Genomic DNA, 19,071 nt, shown 5'->3' with positions numbered 1-19,071 from the left:
CAGCAGTCCAAAGGAAGAGGATAATGTAAGCAGAAGCTCCTCCTGGTGCTGCTGCTGCTGTCATGGCTCCCTCACTTACAGAGCACAGATAAACAGGCTTTTGAGAGCAATTGAGGGTCAAGGGGTTCTCTGCTGAGACACAGGCCTTGGCAGGTCTCCAGCAATGTTCATCCCTGATGCTTGTTGTGATGGAGAGAGACAACAGCTACCCAAGTTAAAAACAACAACTGTGTGGACGTTTTTAGTATGCATTTTTACTGGGGCCAACAACATTTGGTTGGTATTACCTAGGCAACTGATTTATACCAAGTCAGATCATTTGTCCACGTAGCTCAGGATTGTCTACATTGGCTGGGTGCAGCTCCAGGGTTTTAAACAAGGATCTTTCTCTCCTCTACCAGGAGAGACTGGTAATTGAATCTGGTACCTTTAAAGGCAAGTGCTTTAAGATGAAGCTATGACCCCCGTCTTTCTTTTTAATCTTCACCATATGATTTGTTTGTTTTTAATGACTCCAATTAATCAGGCACTACAATGCCTGGTAACCAGGCAAAAAGTAGAGACGTTCAATTAAACCATGCTGTATTATGGAGCTGTGCTGTTCCTAGTTCATTTCAGCCAGTCAAAATGGGGGGAAAAATCATTGCGGTGCAGGGCTTAGCACAGGCATAGGCAAACTCGGCCCTTCAGATGTTTTGGGACTACAATACCCATCATCCCTGATCACTGGTCCTGTTAGCTAGGGATCATGGGAGTCTGGAGGGACGAGTTTGGGGATGCCTGGCTTAACGTAACACTGCCTTCGCACCAAGGCACACTCTACGACAGGCAGCCTTCTAATCTCTTCCTCATGGAAGAAGCTCCTCAAGGGAAGGAGAGGAAGCCCTAGTTAGGGCAGTGAGGGAGAAGAGTAGTGGGCCAGGAATGGGCAAGCCCTTCTTGCAGAAGCTTTGAAGTATGCACAACATGTAGGGAGCAGAATCTGTTGCCTCTTTTCACCAACATCTAGAAGCAGTTCCAAAGGTTCAGAAGGGAAGGATCCCTGAATAAGCAAAAGCATGGACTCGGCAAATATGCTAACACCATCTGACTGCACTCTGCTTTCTACTTGAGAACAAAAGGAAAGCCTACTGAATCAAGCCAATGACCCATCCAGTCCAGCATCTTCACAGTGGCTAGCAAGATGCCTGTGGGAAGTCTGAAAGCAGAGCTTGAGTGCAACAGTACTCTGCCCACTCTTTCTGTCTTTTTTTAAGGCAATGGCTTGTTTAGGTAGGCTGAAAGGAAGAAAACAGGAAGTATGTTCTATTTCCATCAGAATCTTTGGTTTTAGGTAAAGGTAAAGGGACCCCTGACCATTAGGTCAAGTCGTGACCGACTCTGGGGTTGCGGCGCTCATCTCGTTTTATTGGCCGAGGGAGCCGGCGTACAGCCAGCAAGACTAAGCCGCTTCTGGCGAACCAGAGCAGTGCATGGAAACGCCGTTTACCTTCCCGCCGGAGCGGTACCTATTTATCTACTTGCACTTTGACATGCTTTCAAACTGCTAGGTTGGCAGGAGCAGGGACTGAGCAACGGGAGCTCACCCCGTCATGGGGATTCAAAATGGCACTCCTAGTTTGGGATTTTTAAAAGTTAAAATATGGTTTGACATTTAAAGCATTGCTTATATAAATGTTTCTAAAGAAAACATTGAAAGGAAAATATAGGGTCTCATTGTAGGGTCTCTGCTGTAACCCAGAGGACTTTTATTCACTGAAGTCAGTGGGACTAACACTTGTATAAATATGCCTACAATTGCATTGTTACAGTTTTCACACAACACTTTCTATAGCTAAACTCAGTTGAGATTTATTCATGGAACCACTATGACAGATGTCTTGGGAAGCAACACACTCAGTCTGCATACTGGCTGTAGCTGGATGTTTTCCAGATTTACCAACTGCAGGGGCGGGGCAGGGCACGCCGTCTGCAGGGGTGTGGCACCCAGTGAGGGCGGGGGGCAGCCGCGATGGCACCCTACCGGGATCACGCTGCCGGTAGCCGTGTGCTGCCCCCGCACTCCTCTTCCTCCGCTAACGACTGCTTGCCAAGCTTTCCTTTCAGAAACATTAAGTCAGTGTACCTAAGCATCACCAGCTGTGGCCCACCAATACTCTGAGGGTCACAGGTTTCCTACCCATCATTATATACGACACTGAGCAAAATGACATGGATTGGGGACAATAGATGGGAAGATTCCACTAGGTACTTTTTTCCTTTCACTACGATTCCATGATGAGAAAAGTGGTAAAATTAACTCTACACATTGAACCAAACAGCCTAAACTATAAACAAATCGGCCACCAGCAGTCCATAGAAACACACAGACTTTACCTGACATCTAAAAGATAACAGATGAGGCAGATATAAGTTTGACTGTGTTCAAAGTGCCATAACACTTACTTGAAAAGCTTTTGTTGTAGAATACACTGATTTCTAATGTTGCTGTTTTTTAAAACTTCAGTTCAGTGTTTTTTAATAAAAAATATTTCATTTATTAATACTCTCATGAAGGTGTGACAGTGGTCGACAAGATTTTAAGCAACTGATCATCATTTGCTCCAGGATTTATGTTAGGGGGCAGGACTAGGTTTTCGGGGGGGGGCAGAACTGAGCTATCTGTGACCTTGTTGGTTGGTTGGTTAGTTAGTTATTTTTATTTATTTACTTGATTTAGGTGGGCAGCTGCCCCCCCCTGCACCCTCTGGCTATGCCTATGCATTTGATGCACATAGATATAAAAAAGCAAACCACGATAATGTGGTTGGGCAACCCTAGTGGGCAGGGATTAGATCCAAAAGGGTGACACCAAAGGGGATAATTCCTTTTGGGTTTTCACTTTGGGGTTGTCATAAGAGCAAGGGCACTACCCTCTTCTGTGTTGTTCTTAGAGTATTATTATTCTTGAAGGGAGTTTGTTTTTATATTTATCTGACAGGGATGCCCCCTGCAAGGTGGTAAGCATTAGGTGTGCTAGTGGCTGTGCCAGACTCCCTGCAGGGAGAGAGTCTGTTTATGGGGAAGGTCCTTAACTCCCTAGGTGAAAAGAGGGGCATTTCCTTGGTGAGAAACTGGGTGGAAACGGTGCTTGGAAAGTTCACTCCAAAAAGGAAGCAGTTTGAGTTCAAGTTCATCCTGTCTAAAAGGAGCTGGTTCCAGATTAAGTTTTTCCTTCTACAAAATAAAGTACTGTATTTTTCCATGTATAAGAAACTCCCATGTATAAGATGCCCCCTATTTTTGGGGACTCCAAATTAAGAAAACACCCCTCAGCACTACCCATGTATAAGATGAGCCCCAATTTTAAACCTAAAAAACCCCTAGTCTTATACACTGAAATATACGGTAGTTCAGTTCAAGTTTATCCAAATTAACTTTTTAGTTCATAAAAAGTTTGTCTTTCGCATTCAGAATGTTACAAGCTGTGTGATGAAGTAAAGGGTCTAAAAGTAAATTGGGACCATAATCATATAATAAAATGTTTGACAGACAGAATATTAACAGGTGATGCTTCCCCTAAAATTGTAATTCCATGCCAGAAAAGGCTAACCCTGTTTAATTTTTGCTTGCCACACAGCTGTTAATGTCACAAGGCATCATGCACTTGGTTCCTGCACTTTGTGCCAGTATTGGAAGACAGCAAAATTCTTCAGCAAGGAAAATACAGGAAATGCCTCTTGTTCCTTCCTGTTGGTTGCTTAACCATGGTGATTAAGTCGCTAAGCAACCTTAGCAACAGCAGCACCTCCATATCAACCTAATAAACCTTAGAACATTTCTTCCATAGTTTGCTTTCTAACTTTGTTATATATGTCTGATTGACTTACTTTTTGTTTTAAATGAAATCTAGGACTGGAGGGAGGGAACAAATATGAATTGTTCATAATTTTACACCAAAATGAACCTTTCATTCACCCAGCAATTATTGGAACTACTTTCAAGTGTAGTTCAGAGATGTTTGAAGTATGTAGTGAACTTTGTTCAAATAAACCAGTTAATTCCAAGAACTGGATGGAAGTTAGTGGTTTCAGGATGAGGGGTTGTTGTTGTTGCATTTGTTTTTCTGCACCTGCTTATTGGTTAGTTAGTTATTTTTTAAAAATTGAAGTGAGAATTGTGTGCCTAAAGTGATATGGTGAGTGTAAGGAGAGTGTGATTGTAGTTCGTATTTATTTTACTATGTACTATGTACATTGTTTGAGATACTTATCGTTACTTAATTGTGTTACTTGAAATGTGGGAGGAGTAGTATGTGGAATTATGAATGTGGAATTAGTATTATATTTTATATTTATATTTATATTTTTTTTGTCGTTGGGATATGTAAACCACTTAGAGGTTTCTGTTGAAATATGAAGGAGTATATAAGCTAAATCAATCAACCTTTCAATCCATAAATCCGAAAATCTAGTTGCTAAATTGGCTGGCAAACAATAGTGTGTGCTCCCACTTCTGAACTGAACTAATGACAAAAGTAAAACGCAAGTCACTTATTTGAAGTACATGTACTTAACCATTTTGTCCCACTGACCTCTATGCAATGGGACAGAACTAGATTGTGCAACCTGCAGCTTGAACTACAAAGAATTTCAGGCTGGGTGTTGTTGTTGTTGTTTTTTTTAAAAAAAAACACTGTATGAGCTGTTTACCTGCCCTTCAACCCATTAAGATTGCATTACTTTTCACTAGGCTACTTTTAAAGTCAAGTGCAAGATCCCAGTGTCAGTGACGTAGCATAGTTGTTCATCAGATCATCCAAATAAACTACCTACATATTTTCACACATGATTTAGTCTTACCACAATTTAACTAGAGATTATACATTTAAACGCAAGTAAACCCCTTGTTTATGACTAGAGCCTCAAGCTGTGCTCTCTAAGCATACTCGGTTGGCAGTACATTCCACAAAATTCATTGGAAATTAATACTAAAGAAATGTGTTTAGAATTGGAGTATTATGTTGCAGTCCATTATTTGTATTCTGAATTTTACACTTGCCTTAAGGCTCCCAAGAAAACCACATAGAAATAAAACAAATCACATAAAAATAAAATAGTAAAACACTTCTAAAGAAACAAGTAAAGTAGCAGATTAAAATTGACAAGTCAATGAGTTGAAAAAGAAGAATGTTCCATAATTCAGGCACCTCTCTACATTAACCATCCACCTAGCCTCAGAAGGTGGGGAAGTATCAGATAAAAGTATTGGACTAAGACCTTAATTGCTAAAAAAAAGTGAAGCTGGAGGGGCTCTCCAGAAATAACTCCATGACCACCCCACTCAACGAAGCGAGAAAAACTTGCTCCAACCTCCAAAGGTACCTCCCAGACCCCCCCCCACCTGCTTCCTCTCAGCTACTTTTTGTAAGCCATAATGGGCAAGAGTTAGAGGGATAGGTGAGAGCCAGTACCTCTTCAAGCATGCCTTGTACATCCATAACGTAAATTTGTCCATACAATACTAACCAGCTAGATCTATAGGCTTATTCCTGTAACCGAATAACTGGAGATGGGGCATAAGCAAATGATTTTATCTGAAAAATGTCTACCAAGGGTGCTGCAATTGGTTTTTGAAGATAATCTGCCCGTGGGTCGAGATGGAGAAAATGTCTTATTATTTAGAAAAGCTCCACTAGGCTAAGGCAGCACAGGTGTAATATTAGCAGAGAACAGAAAAGTATTTCTTTTTCCACACTACCTTTACCACCAAGTAGGCCTTCAAATGGCTCTAGCCAGCATTTCATCAGACTTGTTATCAGCTTCTACTCCATCTGTATCCCAGTTAATCCACCAGCTGATTCCCAAGCTCCCTGGAAAACAAGGGAGCTGATATGGTTCTAACCAGCAGGACAGAACACCTAGGAAAGCCTGGGTTGATTACCCAGATTAAGTCCAAATTCCAGAGACTGACCAGGGTATCAGCAAAAATGCAAGCCATGTCAGCAAGAAAATCTCCCAGGGCAGTTTGAAAACCATTGGATCCATCAGATGCCAAAGGTAATCTGAACAAGTCCTTCAGCTCCCAAAACATTAAGGTCATCAATAGCCTAAAAATTACTGCAGAGGGGAGTGACCTATGGCCCTCAAGATGTCCCTGAGTCTAACAACATCTGGAAGGCCCAATGTTCCCCATTCCAGTGTTACCAGATAACCATGACAAGGAAATAGTAAAAAATGTGTGTGCGCACACACACACACACTATACAACTGATCACAACCACTGAGTGTGTGCCCTACTACATGTGAAAGGGCCTAGATGACTTGTAACAACCCCATGGTTGTCTTGGTGACAATGAAGTCCTGAGCTATATCTATCAGGAGGACCCCAAGGCCATTTCTATCACCTGTGGCCGGGATACTGTTGGGCAGCAGGATAGATGATACACCAAAAAGGGTCCCTAAAAACTGCCATTCTGTCCAGCTAGGTGAGATGGTATCAAAAATAGACTATGGCAATGGCAGTCAATGTGGTACCCTCTAGATGTTGGAAGCCTCCCAGAGTAGCTGGGGCAACCCAGTCAGATGACCCTGATCATTGGCGATGCTGGATGGGGCTGATGACAGTTGGATTCCAACAGCATCTGAAGAGTGCTGTGTTGACTATCCTAGACAAAAGAGAGAGGTCTCCAATTTCCAGCAAGATCAACAGCCTCATCCAGGCTCAGGTCCTGGGTGGCATTCAAGAACAGCAGCACCAGGCATAAAGGTTTGCTGACAACACAATCTGGGTTTCTTTGGGAGGGAAACAGAACAAATAAGGGAAAGCTCTTAAATATCTAACCCTGACTCCTTCAACAGACCATCTGTCTTGCACCACAATATATCTCCTTACTCATAATATTGGAATCGGGGTACCTACATCCTATAACCCATGCACAACACATTAAAACACAAATAAAAAGGAAGCACAACCGTGATATTTAAAACATGAATTGACAAACAGTGAGTAAGCAGTAAAAATGGGGTGTTTAAAAATATCAGCTGTTAAAATTAGCAACAGACATAAATTTGATGGCAAAACAAATATAAGTCATTTACTAGAAAGTAAATAATCTGAACTCCATGACTTTTTCCATGAGACTGTTTTTATTATGGGGCATTGATGCATGGTTACTGAGAACCATTGGGCTCAAGCAGAATCACTCCTGAATAAGTATGCATAGGATTACAGCTCTATTTTGCATTTTTCACATCTGTATAAAAAAACCAAAAAAAGTGATGCAGGCAAATCAGTTCAACTGCAGCTCTCTTCTGGTTTTTATCCTACACTATCAGCATTATGAAGGGATGAGTTCCAGATCAAGACAGCAGACCTACACAAGTTTTCCTGGAAGCAAGTACCATTAAACCCTGTGGATGGAATTTACTTCCAAGAAAATATGCAAAGTATTGCACTGATTAAGGCATTCTCAGGATAAGTGCTCTCAGCCAGCCATCCTTAATTCAGTCCTAGAGACTGGAACCCCACTACTTGGAATTTTGTTCGGCTGAAATCCATGGAGTAAATCTGCATAGAATCTGTCTATATTACTAAATAACAAACAGGGTACTGCATGTATTATTGAGTCCAGTAAAAACTGTGAAGCCTGGTATGTATTCAGGATAGAAATGTTTCCCTGAGTGTTCTGGAACAATTCCCTAGTTCCGGGCAAGTACAGCACTGTACAGACTTTGGCACTTCTGCAACCGCCTTCCTCCTACTTCAAATTTACACCCGTAAATTTAGGACCCAGCAGCGATATCATGCACAGTTCTGTGTTGTTTTTTGTTTGTTTGTTTATTTTACACTAAATATACTTCTTTCTCCCTCGCATCTGTACTTGGTAGTTTGCAACAGGGGGGAAAGCAACCCAATTGGTACCGTAAAAGCCATCCTCATTCACCCACCCACCCACCAAAGAACTATGAACCCCAAAGAGCGCCAAGAGCAAAAATGTTGCAGGAATGGGCGGAGGAGGAATACCCTCCTGCCGATTCCTTTTATTTATATTTTAATTCCCCCTGCCCGCCTCCCGTCGGAGAGAAGCGCCTGTCACCTCCAACTGTCACCACAGCTGCGTGTCTCCGAAAGGGATCCCAAAACTTTCCAGCGACACGGAAGAAGACTATCCGGGAGCGCGAGGTAAGGCAAGTCCAAAGAAACACGCGCGAGTCACTATCTATTGTTTCCAACCCACTTCCTCCCGCGTGGGTTTAATTCATTCGTCCCCGATGGATCGATTCGCCCCACTCGGAGCGCGCTGATCAGCCTCTCGCGGCCAGAGGCTCGTCGCTCCGCGCGAAGCCTCCTGTTGGCAGAGGGCTGGCCTAGCAAGTTTGGGGGGAAGCGAAGGGCTCGGGCCAGGCGCACCGTCTGTTGGCGAATCTGACACCCACATGCAGCCTTCTTCGGGGGGGGGACGACGACGACCAAGGCTCGGGGGCAGGCCACGATCTCCCGCCCGGGTCCTCTCTCCCTCCGCCCCCCGCTTTTGCAATCTCCCTTCTCTCCAACTGGGTCCAAAGTGGACTTTGCTGGGTCCCTCAGCCCAAAGCAGCCCGACCACCCCAGCCCAAGGAGGCGCATTTTGCACCCAAAGTAGTGACGTTTACTGGGAATGTAGAACCGACGACCCCCCCCCCCGAGCCCTCAACAAGCCCTTCCAAGCGCAGCCCCTTCCTCTCCTGGTGCAGCCCGGCCCGGCCTGCCGTTCCCGGGAGAGGAGCGAGCGGCGAACCCCCCCCTTCCCCCCCCTTCTTCCCTTCCCCGCCCCGGCCGCTTTTTATTAATTATTGTCGCTGTTGTTATTGCAACATCCCACCAGAGCAAAGGCAAGCGAAGCGCCCCCCCCCCTTGCGGGAAGTGGGGTCGCTTGTGTTTCCTTACCGTGCGAGGAGCAGGAAAAGGAGCGCAGGGTCTCGGGGGTCTCGCCGGACCCCCGTCTCTGCCTTCCGTGCCGCCCGCCCCCTCCCGCACAGCTGCTCCGCGAAACTCTCCGAAGGCGATCGGCTTGGCGCTCTCCGGCTGCCTCTCTGGCGCTGGCTCTGAGGAGGAGGAGCGGCCCAGCCGAGGGGCGGAGACTGACAGGGGGCTGGCATGGCCGGGGCCGCCCCTCTTGGCTCGCCGGGCGGGAGGGGCAGAGACCCAGGGGCGTCCGAGCCGCGCTCTCGGGCTCCGCGTCCATTCGGCCCTTCGAGCTCTTCCGAGGGGGCTCTGACAGGGAGGGAGGCAGGCAGGAGAGGCGTCTTCCTTGCCTCATGCTGACTGGGGGCGAGGAAAGGGCGTTTTGAGGCTCTCGTGGTCGGAAACGTCCCACTCGCCTCAGTGGGGTTTGGTAGCGCGTCGCCTTTCCGCCTCAGGAAGAGTCCCGGAGAGGGGGAGAAAGAAGTAGGGCAAAGAGTCGTGGCTCTCGCGCGGATTCCGGCCACGTTTGAGGGGTGGCTGTGCGCGCGTGTGGGTTGGGGGCGCGCGCGCGCGGACACGAGCACAATAGCGCAACCTTGTACTCTGGAATACGCTATCGCCACCAGATTCCGCACGGACCACAATCCTAACTTAGATTAGGAGAGGCTTTCTGAAGTGATGTTGAATTTGATGTTGTAAACGGACAGAACAAAGACCTTCCTTGCGTTTGTTTGCATTGCTCCGCACCTGGGAAAATGGGCAGAGGCTTTGCTATGCAGTGCAGTGCAGTGGGATCCCCTCTGCATATTTACTCAGCAGGAAATGTTGACTTCAATGGGCTTATTCCCAAATAAACGTGCCCAGGATTGCAGCTTTCCCGTGCGATTCTATGGGACGGCACCACCCCTTTTTAGGGTTGCCATATTTCAAAAAGTAAAATTCCTGACACCCGCAAAGCTCAGGGTTTTTGTTGTTTTTTTAAGAAAACCACCAAAATTGTTAAGCTTTTAGGGGGAAAACATTTTGCCACTTCTGCAAAATTCCCCCCACACCATTTTTGCACCTGAAAACCAGGACATGCCAGTACAGTAGTACCTCGGGTTACATACGCTTCAGGTTACAGACGCTTCAGGTTACAGGATGAGAACAGAAATCGTGCTCCAGCGGCAGCGGGAGGCCCCATTAGCTAAAGTGGTGTTCAGGTTAAGAACAGTTTCAGGTTAAGAACGGACCTCCGGAATGAATTAAGTTCTTAACCCAAGGTACCACTGTAATTTTCCTGGCGTGTGGCAAGCCTACCTTTGCTGAAGCTAAGTAGGCCTCAGTCTGGTCTGGAAACCACACTTCTGCATGCCTTAGGTTGGCATGATGGACAAATGAGAGGATATAGCTGTAACCTTTTCTTGGAAATAGGCCCTACCTTCTTCAGTAGGGATTACTCCCTAGTTAAATTTGTTGAGGGTTTCGCAACAGTGCTAGAAATTGAACTGAGAATGTTGCCAGAGAGTTCCTCTCGGGATCACAGATAGACTTGGCCTAGAGCTGGGGGGTCAAAGGACAGGGATGGAGTATAGAAGAAAGTAAAGCAGTGAGAGTCAGAAGAGGCCGCCGTGAAGGCTTATTTGAAGCTGAAGAGGAAGGAAGGAGGGAAAGATGTCAGAGATGGGCTTTTGTTCAGTTGGACCACCCACCTCATACCCATTCCTCCTCCTCCTCCCCCCCGCCCTCACCTTCCTGCTTGTCCTTCAGAAGGGGAGCGCCTCTAGCCTTGGAGATTGAGATATCAAGAGCTTAGCCAGAAATGATCCCTTGGCTTGTTTCTCTCCTTGGGGCTGAGAATGACATAAGTAGCTCTTTTTCTTACATGATAGAACAACAACTTTGCTGGCAGTTGCAGAGTAGGATGCTGGGGAGGCGAGTCAAAAAGAACAAATTAAAACATTCCATTACCTAAAGCAGAGGCATCCTTGCACCCAAAGTTCAGAGGCTGTGCTGGTGTAAACTAAAATAACGCATAATTACAGTCTGGTACGTTTTTGAAAAATCTTGATGCACTTGGTATACTTTATATTATTTGAATTGCAAGCTACAATAGAGTTCATTGTATAAACCCATCTTATCCTGACACTTCCCCCCCCCCAAGTGCTGACCACATTGCAATTTTATCATACCCCAGCCTACAGATGTTGTTGGACTACAACTCTCATCATCCCTGACCATCTCTTCATTCCTGATCATTGGTTGTGGTGCTTGAGATGATGTAGCCCAACAACAACTGGAAGGGATTAAGTCAATTAAGGCTGTCCTGCACACCAGGGGTCACCAACGTGGTTCCTGTGGGTGCACATGTATCCACATAAATCTTCCCAGATGCTCACAGGTTCCTTCTACAGTCACAATTAAGTTCCAGTGTGTTTGATATATCTGAGTATCTTGAAGATTAACAATGGGCTTGCATCAGAGATGCTTGTACACTCACTCTCCCCCACATGCTATAGTTCTGCTCTATTCTGCACAGATGAGACTGCATCTAGAGTACTGGGCTCAGTTCTGGGTTCCACAACTGCATAGGTGTCCACAGTTGGAGGAGACCTAGAGAGGAGGCTTGACCACCACCCCCTTCCTGGAATTCTAAGTGTACTGATGATTTTAATACATGGGAATGAAAGAGTTCTAGTACACTTCACTAAACAGTCAAAGGCCTAGAGAGATCTCGATTCCCAATTGCGAGGCTACCAGACTGTTTGTACTTTTCTGGAGGAGGGCCCAAGCTAGCAGCTCACTGTTCAGATTAATGTGGCTTGTTCATCTCTGCTGATGCTGCTTTCAATTAGCCTTTGCAAATCTTATGTCATCCATTACATTAGCATCAATTCCACCCCCCCCCTTATTGCAATAGACTTTATTATAATAGCCTTACGCAGGCTTCCAGGGACCCTAGAGGGGAGGGAGACAGTGATAATTGGGTTCAAACTGGAGGGATTCAGGCAGGAGTGTGGAACATCCTTAACTGAAGACACTGTTCCCATCTCAACATACTCCCCTCCCATGATAAAAATGATGGATGTAAATAATCTCATGTTGCTTGTAGAAGTTTTCACAAAAAAGACCCACTTCATATACATTCACCTGTTCTAGCACTGATCACCACAAGGTCCTTGAAGTGCATGTAAGCTGTTACATTTGCACAAAAGGTTGTTGAAAAACCTAAACCACTTTGGCAGCGCAATGCCCCCTTTTCTGCAGAGCCAGTGGTGCTAGTGAAGCTAGAGCAGAAGGTTAAAGCAAAGACAGGGGGGAGGGAAGTATTCCTATCACTCTTTCGTTGATGCAAGATTGAGATACAGAAGTTAGCAGGCTCACTGAAGGTCATGAAGCCTCTGCAGCAAGATCAACAAAAAAACCCCCCTCTGAATTCTGTTCCTTATGGCTATGTCTGTCTTTTTATCTCATTGTGTCTGAGATGACGGAGGATAATCTGACAGATACACACTTCATAACAGTACTGGAGTGTGCATCAAGTTCTTGGGTTTCATAATTCAAGACCACTGCCACAGAGAAAAGAAGTAGATCCAGGAGATAAGGTTCTCAAGGAGATGAAAGTTGAAAGAAGGTTTCTTACAACCAGTGTTGACATACTTTCTTTATCTTTCCTCCCACTGAGTCACTCTCCCAACAGACCTAAGTTGAGCAACTGGCATGCAACCACTTCTGCAGATAGTTCAAAGGCATACATCTGTGAGGCATTTCTTAGAAAGAGAGAGAGAGAGAGCAGGTTGCTTATTTAGGACAGCATCACAATTGCTATGAGTACACGTGTTTTCATTAAGAGTGTGGGTTTCATATAGCTGTGTGCAAAGATCTTTAAACATCTGAACATATGCATCTGGGAACTCCGTATGGACACAGAAAAACAAACTTGGAAGGAACCCTGTGGCATCTTAGTCACTCTTCACATGGAAATATCAGGATAACCTAAGTGTATACACAACACTTGTGGCTGCTGCTTAATTGCCCCCAACAAAAAGCAAAACAATGGTTTGGACTTGGTTCCTTCCCATTGAAATCAATCCCACTGAAATCAACAGTCATGACTTGACAATTAATGTAAACAGGAACTAAGCTCACCCAACAGTCTGGCTTCAACCTTGCTTGCTTTTCATAGATTGTAATCAAAAGACAGAAATGTTCTGGGAGAACATGATGAAATTCAGCCTTGACATTTACTGAACAGTGAGTTTAATATCTTTGGGCTCCATGGGTTCATAAACAGGAGCAAGCAGCTATCATATTGCCTGCATGCTAGTTTCCACAATCCTTGCTGCACTTTTTTTAAAATGGCAAATCACAAGCCTCATAAGTCACCAGCCTCATAAAAATCACCAGCCTCATAAGTCACTCCTGGCTCTCAGGATCTAATCATTGTGGCCCAAGGAGGCAGTGAAGACCTTTTCAACAGTACCACAACAGGCCCAGACAGAGGTATTCATTGTGTAAGCTGCATGGCTACAACCCTGATCCCATATTGGAACGTCACCAGGCCAGGTCCAAGGCAGCAATTGGTTTCTGCCATAAGTGCCCAGCCTTTACCAACCCACACCCTGAACCTGCAGAGTCTTTGGAAGCAGCTGTGTGGAGCACAGGGAACAGGCCATGCACCAAGGGACAGGACAGACCCCTGTCCCCTGCATTACACATTTTTTAATTCTCTTCCATCCCACACCTTCTGCAGATGAAGAAAATTGGCCAACTCAACCTGTGCAAGTAGCATCCAACTGAGCTCAGGAATGGTTGAATCTGACCATTTTGGTTTCTCTAATCTTAAATTTAGTTCTCTGCCTCTCCTGATACCGATGGAACAGAGTGACAGAGATGGGTGCCATCAATATACTGATGACACTTAGTTCCAAATCCTGAATGATCCCAGTGATTGTATTGTTTATATGTGAGTGTGACCTGTCCTGCAGTCACTTGTGTTAAAGGCTGGGATATCAATTTTACATAAATAAAATAAATAAGTATAATATGCAGTTTGGTGCTAATGAAGCATTCAGTCAGAGCAGGATACAATGGTGCCCATCTTTCAGACAAAAGTTTCGGTCCAAATAATCCTTCCATTGCATAGCTAACCATTGTATGTTATATTGAAAATGCAGGCCCATGAAAATATTGAGAGAAGTTTGATTTCAGATGAACAGTAATAATGAAGTATAGTTACTAAAATTCGCGATGCATTTTCTATGCAATGCATTTCCCACCCCATTTTCTATACCACCCTGCCATGGGATACCTTAAATGACATTCAATTCATTTTAATAGATGTTGGCCTAAAATACATCCTGAGTTCTGAATTTCTTTACACAGGTTTTTGGTGGTGGTTCTGAAAAGGACTAATTCAAACAGGCAAATTAAAATGGTGTGTTACAGCCCCCCCCCCCATAATTTGCACCTTGTTGTACTTTCTTAATTAAACAAACTGATCGACAGCTCTAGAAAAACACACACTACAAAATAAACGCAAGGATTGTGACACCTAGTGCCAATGAGCCCACATTGCAGAAAGGCTTAATGCTGGATTTAGCCCAAATGCAGAACGAAGGAAAGTGTCAGAAGAATAAATAAACCAGTGAAAAACAGTAATAATGACAGAAGGGGAAGGCCAGCATGCCTATAACAACATTTCAATAAAACACAGGCTGTTTCAGAGCCACGCTGCAGCAGGGAGTGCTTGGAAATAAAATACATTGATTATGTTCTCTAGAATGGTGATAATTAGGAACAGAAAAGGTCAAATCCCAGCCCTCAGACACCTACCAAAGCTCTTACTCGTTAGTTAAGGCAGCCCAGGATGTCTTGGGAGGAGAGGCACTATGAAGACAAGGTTGCCCACTGTCCCCTTAACCATTTTTAAAAATCTTTATTTATTTGATTGTTTTTATTTCTGAGAGTCCTCGTGGATGGAAAGGCACAAAAAACAAAAACGAAAAGATAAGGAAAGGAAAGGAAAATAAAGGAACCCTTAGGCAGAATTCCCAATTTGACAAGCTGCTACTGAGTTCCATGTAACTCATTCATGGCTCACATTAATTTTATTTTTAAATGAGGAGCCCCATCCTGGCATCCTGGTTACCCTGTCTGCTGGGCAGTATGAAGTCTGTCTGGATTTTATTTCAAATAGACTTATCCTGAAGAATTGCAGAATGATTGCCCACATGAGTTCTCAGTTTACCTTACAGCAATTGACAATAGTGGCACCACATTCCCTGTTAGGCTCCCACCGAGGATAATACAATGGTGCTACAATCCTATACATGTCTACTCAGAATCATAGAATTGTGAACTGGAAGGGACTCTGAGGGTCATCTAGTCCAGCCCCCTGAAATACAGGAATCTCAACTAAATGATACATGGCAGGTGGCTATCCAAGCTCTGCTTAATAACCTCCAAGCAAGGAGAGTCCCACCACCTTCCGAGGGAATCTGTTCCACTGCCTAACAGCCCTTACTGTCAGAAATATCTTCCTGATGTTTAGCTGGAATCTAATTTCTTTTAATTTGACGCCATTGGTTCAGGTCTTAGCCTCCAGAGCAGGAGAAAGCAAGCTTGCTCCATCCTCCATGTGCCAACTCTAGAGATATTTGAAGATGGCTATCATATCTCCTCTCAGTCTCCTTTTTTCCAGGCTAAACACACCCAATTTCCTCAAGCGTTCCTTATAAGGCTTGGATTCTAGACTCTTGATAATCTTGGTCATGCTCCTCTGTACATGTTCTAGCTTGTTACTATCCTTCTTAAATTGTGGTGTCCAGAATGGTGTGGTCCAGGTGTGGTCTGACCAAGGCAGAATAGAGTGGTGCTATTACTTCCCTCGATCAGGACACTAGACTTCTGTTGATGCAGCCCAGAATAGCATTAGTGTTGTTGTTTTGCTGCTGCATCACACTGTTGACTCTTTGTAAGCTTGTAGTCTACTAAGACCCTAGATTCTTTTCATATGTACTACTGGCAATCTATTGTATGTGTCCCTCATCTTATATTTGTGCAGCTGCTTCTTCCTGCCTAAGTGCAGAGCCTTATGTTTGTCTCTATTGAAATTCGTTTTGTTGGTTTGGTCCCTATTCTCCAGTCTGTTGAGGTCATCTTAAATCCTGATTTTGTCTATCCCTCCCAGTTTGGTGTCATCTTCAAATTTAACGAGCATCTTCTCAATACCCTTATTCATGTCGTTTATAAAGCTGTTGAACAACGGCCCTGGAAAATAACCCCGTGGTACTCCACTTGTCACCTTTTTCCAGGATGATGAGGAACGTTAAGTCCCCATATGCTACGATGGCCGCCGGGATATTGCTAGCCCAAAGATGGAAAGAGGAAGCAGTCCCAACCAAAGAAGATTGGCAAACCAAGTTAATGGACTATGCTGAAATGGCGAAATTAACTGGAAAGCTCAGAAACCAAGATGACGAGAAATTTAAAAAAGAATGGGAAATATTTACAAAAAGTACTGTAAACATCTTAATACATTGGCAGGATTTTAAAAACACTTGTAATTTTAGAGATGGTACAGTAAACTTGAGGTTAAAATAGAAATTTGGAGTAGAAATGATATGTATTTAAAAAAGAAATGTAAGGAACCAGGGGAGAGGGGAGGAGGGAAGTAATGGGATTAGGATAATCCCATTTTATGGATATGTTACTGTTTTGAGGCAAACCTTTTTTATTTTCTTTTTCTCCTTATTTTTTAATTTGTTGTTATAGTATTTATTCTCTTTTGTTTATTTGTGATTTTGTTACACTTGCAGAAAACCCAATAAAAATATTCTATTAAGGAACCTAAGTCCCATTGGGTTCAGTGGGACTTACTACCAGGTAAGGTATAGAGAAGTATAGTATATTATGGTCACAGACCAATAAATTTTAGTACAAAAATAAAAGATACATTAGAACAATAAAAACATATAAATATACATTGTTTCTTCTGAAGAAGCCAGCAAAAGAATTTCTCCTAATCTGCACTGAGATCAGAAAAAAACTTTGGCAATTCTCTCAGTGATATAGGAGGACACATGCTGTAAATAGAATGCCAAGTTTTCAGAAGATATTCTCAGATCAATTTTTAGCAGAGGGGGAATCAGCCTCTTTCTTGACTCACCATACAGGTTAAATACAGAGGAACATGTTCAAAAGATTGCAATGCTCCCGCTCCACAGAGACACAGCTGTTCATTAACTGAGGATTTATTGAATCATCTACTTAGCAGTGCTGAAGGCAGCATGTTAAAGTGAGCCAGAATAAATGCTCTCCTTTGAAATGGTTAGTGTTTACAAGTATAGAGCTGTGGTGATCTCATATTTTGAAGAGTAATGACGAACAAGAAACATTAGCTGCAGTTCTCGGATACTGCACATCTGAGCCTACTAGGTCTTTCAACAACAATAGTTTGGGTCTTCTTTCTTCATATATACAAAGCCCCTTTTGGAGGATTTGTAGTGCCTCTTCACAATCTTGGTCAGGGTGGGGGAGCAAAGGAGAAGGCAGGTTGCATAACGGTAATGGTCATGTCACTGGAGCAAGAAAGGAGAGACACTGAGGAGAAAATGGCAGACATTGGCAGAAGTGGCTGGTATTCAATGATAGCTGTACTCAGTGCGTAGACCCATGGAAGGTAATTATATAATAATAATATAATTTCAGTGGGTGTACTCTGAGTAGGATTTAGCTGAATATAACCCTTATATATAATATATATAAGGAAATCAGCCCTGAGTGCTCACTGGAAGGACAGATCCTGAAGCTGAGGCTCCAATACTTTGGCCACCTCATGAGAAGAGAAGACTCCCAGGAAAAGACCCTGATGTTGGGAAAGATGGAGGACACAAGGAGAAGGGGACGACAGAGGACGAGATGGTTGAATAGTGTTCTCAAAGCTACCAGCATGAATTTGACTAAACTACGGGAGGCAGTGGAAGACAGGAGTGCCTGGCGTGCTCTGGTCCATGGGGTCACAAAGAGTCGGACATGACTAAATGACTAAACAACAGCAACAACAACCCTTTGACTTGGGAGGAGCCATTTGCTACTGCGCCTCAGGCAGCAAAATGCCTGAAGCCAACCCTTAATTGTTTGCATATTGATCATGGCGATTCATGTGCTGTAGCCAGATGAACTCCACTTCAGCAGGCTGACAATGACATTACTATACTTCAATATTTACAGTGGAAGCAAGTGACATAGATCTGTTTGACCTGTGTTGATACAGTAAGGATTTGTGGGACCCTGGGGATAAAATGTCCTGCTTGTGAGCATCTCTTAGGCATCTGGTTAGCCACTGTGGGAACTGAATGGGCCTCTAGTCTTATCCGGCAGCATTTTTCTTATGTTCCTTATTTAATTTTTAGTTCCTCATTGATGCCCTCCTCAGAGCCAATCTTGTCCTGGCAAGGTGCAGCTTCAAAAATAAGCTGAATTTTGGGATACACTACTAGCTGAGCCTGCAGTAAGTTGCAAAAGCAGATGTAGGGAAGCACAACCGGTGCCATTACACCAGGCGCAGAGCTTCTGGGGCGCCACAGGGGGCGCCGCAACTATGCCACCCAACAGAAGGTGAGAGGCAGCGGGGGCACCGGATTTTGGCATCACACAGGGTGCCACTGAAATTTGAGGTGCCAGGGTCTGCCATTAAGTTGCACCACCAGATCCTCACCGCTCAATATTTGTGGGAGCTTGCTGTGGTTAATCAGTGGAGACGGAAGTGTAGTCTTTTCCTTAGTATTACATATCCAATTATCTAGAATTTAAATAGACTCCAGGGCTGAAGGTTGGCTCAGTTATGCCCAACTCAGATTAAGCCCTGATTATGGCAATGATTCAAGATAACTGAATGTTCTCCCAAAATTGTAAACTTAAGGACAATAGGCCGAGTCAAGTAATTAACATTTAAAATGGAGACAGGGATGCACAGAACAGGGAGAAAGCTGTTAATGGCTTTGCAGTTGTTATGTAAAAATAACATAAGATGACAACTTCATGTATATAAAAGTCTGCTAAATCAGTGGCAAAACCTATGTGTTTAGGTAGTTTAGTTTGCACAGACCAATAGGCAGTTTACAGGGAGTTTGGTCTGCAAAGCTGAAAAGATATCACTAAAAC

The 19,071-nt window shown here is 44.0% G+C and overlaps 1 protein-coding gene across 2 annotated transcripts in view; it reads right to left on the bottom strand.

Annotated features, from left to right (window-relative positions):
* The window catches only part of GREB1L (GREB1 like retinoic acid receptor coactivator), a 153,921-nt gene extending 144,877 nt beyond the window's left edge, over positions 1–9,044 (bottom strand). For both annotated transcript variants that reach the window (XM_079982606.1, XM_079982605.1), the window contains exon 1: positions 8,908–9,044. The gene's annotated coding sequence lies outside the window, so the exon portion shown is untranslated. The remainder of the gene's footprint in view (positions 1–8,907) is intronic.
* Positions 9,045–19,071: the final 10,027 nt, after the last annotated feature.

Source organism: Podarcis cretensis (assembly GCF_951804945.1).
Source record: "Podarcis cretensis genome assembly, chromosome: 7".
NCBI classification, from domain to species: Eukaryota; Metazoa; Chordata; class Lepidosauria; order Squamata; family Lacertidae; genus Podarcis; species Podarcis cretensis.
This window is presented reverse-complemented; position numbering and strand designations above follow the sequence as displayed.